The following is a 3225-nucleotide window of genomic DNA, read 5'->3' on the forward strand; positions in this document are numbered from 1 at the left end:
CTTCTGAACTCTGGCTTTCAAAGCTCTCTGTCGATTCTGATCATCAGAAAGATCTGGAAGCTGCTGGAACAGAGAGGACGGATGGAGAGTAGAAGCCTGGATGCCCAAGAAGGGGTCGCTGCGGTCAGCAAGAAGAAGTGTGGGGGCAGAGCCGCAATACCGGCATAGCAGAGGCTTAGGGGACTGGACCAGACAGGTGTCTGCTCGACTCGGTGGCTTGAGTGAATGTCAGACTCTCTGAGGTCCTCAGCCTGAGACAGTATTAGTAACAAATCTAAGGCAGGAAAGTTAAAGAGAGCTGAGGTGAAAATCATGATTTTGGTTGGGGACATATTGCATTTGAGATGCCAATGGATTATTAACGTAGAATCCCTCTACGTAGAATCCCTCTGAGTGGTTAAGAAATCCCTCTGTGGTTAGAAAAAGCAGAATGGATATAAAAGAATTAAGACTATACATCTAAAACTGCCTTCGTGGTGGGGACATTGAATGTGGACAAGGGTGACATTCATCATTGATGGTGACATGCATCATCCACGAAGCCAACTTGGAAGAGAGAATCTTCAGAAGAAAAAGGGACCATAGGGAAGTAAACTTGGCATTACTTCCCATAAGTAAAAGGGTGACTTTATATCTTGGATGCATGGGGATCTGCAGAAGAATTTCTGTCCCTGTTAGATGATGGCTTGTCTTGTCTATGACCTGGGACTTCCTCCACTAAGAGCCAGGCTCTTTACATTCCTTCTGTGACCCTAAATGAAACTCATGGGCTGTTCTGAACTTCAGTGGTCACCTGTCAGTTAGGTTTGGAGACTGACCTCTTACCCAAGGCAACAATGCCATTAATCAGCCTAGAGCCTGATACCTCCTAAGTAATGGAAAGACATCTTTTAAAAATATAACCCAACTATATATAAATAACTTATACAACTCTATACACACACACACACACACACACACACTCCTTACACAACCCAAGAAATAATTGATTTAAAAATGGTCAGAACAGGGGCGCCTGGGTGGCTCAGTTGGTTAAGTGTCCAACTTCGGCTCAGGTCATGATCTCACAGTTCGTGAGTTCGAGCCCCGCGTCGGGCTCTGTGCTGACAGCTCAGAGCCTGGAGCCTGCTTCAGCTTCTGTGCCTCCCTCTCTCTCTGCCCCTCCCCTGCTCATGCTCTGTCTCTCTCTGTCTCAAAAATAAATAAACATTAAGAAAAAAAATAAAAATGGTCAGAACACCTGCACAGACATTTTTCCAAAGAAAACCTACAGATAGCCAACAGACACATGAAAAGATGCTCAAAATCACTCATCATCAAAGAAATGCAAATCAAACCCATGATGAGATATCACCTCTCCCCAGTGAGGATGGCTAGAATCAAAAAGCCAAGAAATAACAAGTGTTGGTGAGGATGTGGAGAAACGGGAACCCCTATGCCCTGTTGGTGGGACCGTAAATTGATGTGGCCCCGGTGGAAAACAGTGTGGAGGTTCTTCAAAAAAATGAAAAACAATAATACCAAGTGATCTAGTACTGGATATTGACTCAATGAAAATGAAAACGAAAACACTAATTGGAGAATATTATGTTTGCTGTGGCATCATTTACAATAGCCAAGACGTGGATGCAGTCCAAGTATCCATCCACGGACGGATGGATAAGGAGGACACGGTATAGATATACAACGGAATATTACTCAGCCATAAAAACTACAGAGATCTTGCCATTTGTGACAACCGGGTAGGACCTAGAGGGTCTTATGCTAAGTGAAATAAGTCGGACAGAGGAAGACAAATACCGTATGATTTTACTTATATGTGGAATCTAAAAAACAAAACAAACCAAAAGCAGGAACAAATCCATAAAGACGGAGACCAAACTGATGGTAGCCAGAGAGGAGGGGGGGAGGGGATGGGCAAAGTGGGTGAAGGGGTGTAGGAGACACAGGCTTCCAGTTATGGAATGAGTAAGTCACGGGAATAAATGGCACAACATAGAGAATATAGTCAATGGTATTGTAATAGTGTTGTGTGGTGACAGATGGGAGCCACACTTGTAGTGAACACGGCATAACTTGTCATCACCTTGCCGTACGCCTGACATTAATGTGACATTGTCTGTGGACTATGTGTCTATTAAAAAATATGTGTCTCATCAGCCAGGAATGAGGTGGGAATTCTCTGTAAGACAGCACAGATGTGCCAGTGAGTGTGAATCCTCACATGGGGAGGGTCTGTCCTCTGTCAGGGAACTGCCTGGAGGGCAGATCACGTGAGGGTCTCTTCTCCCTCTTCTCCTCCATTCTGGAAAACCTAAGCTCACTTCCTCAGCCTTTGGCCAGTCCGTCTCCTCTCTCTCCCAAGTGGCACCTGAAGCTTGACCTAGTAGAGGGTGATGGCCACGTACACGGAAAGCCGGGAAGAACCGAGACGGGGCCATGGTGAGGTAGGCGTGAGCAAACTAGAAAGGATGAGAGGCTGCGGGAGGGGGCGAGGCGTGTGGAGGGCTGACCCGGGTGCTTAGAGGTGTTTGAGACCGCACCCCTGCGCCAAGCCCGAGGATATGGGAAATATACTAGGTGGGTTCTTCCCAGTCCAACCCCTCCACGTTTCTCTATACATTTCATTGCTTGCTGTAATTCAACGACTAAATGCCCTTCCAGCATCCATGTGTTTGCTGACATGAGGCTGGGCTCCGACCCCCAAGCCCGACGAGCTCACTGAAATGAAGCTGCCAGGCTGTTCTAGAGCACTTTCTCATAACTAATCCTCGGGCTCTTTCCAGAATTCCTACTCTGGTGTCTCAGCTCTGGTCACCTGGCCTGGGCCTCACCCACGTTGCTAGCGGTCCCTGGCCATGCCACTCTTCCGTGGGCAGATGGAAACACCTAGGCATCTGACAGCCTCCTGGGTGAAGGTAGCCTTTCAGAAGCACTTTCCCAGACCTCAGTGCAGGACAGAGGGCAGGAAAATAGGGGGCCCAGAGCTACCTAAATGACATCTGCAGTTTCCATTCCTCCTGTGGCATCCTTACCTGAGACATTTAGCTTCAGTTCCTTCCTTTGGCAAAAGGTTTCAAACTAACGTTTTGCTGTAGCTCTAAATCTTTGCCTACCGTCCCCTGAGACGATGAGAACTTGTCCTGAGTCCTAAGCTCTGGGGTACATGGGTGCTGCAGCCAGGGTGGAAGGAGGGCGCAGCAGGTGTTTGGCTGGGGGCTGTGG

This window comes from Panthera tigris, chromosome D3 (genome assembly GCF_018350195.1).
Source record: "Panthera tigris isolate Pti1 chromosome D3, P.tigris_Pti1_mat1.1, whole genome shotgun sequence".
Lineage (NCBI taxonomy): Eukaryota > Metazoa > Chordata > Mammalia > Carnivora > Felidae > Panthera > Panthera tigris.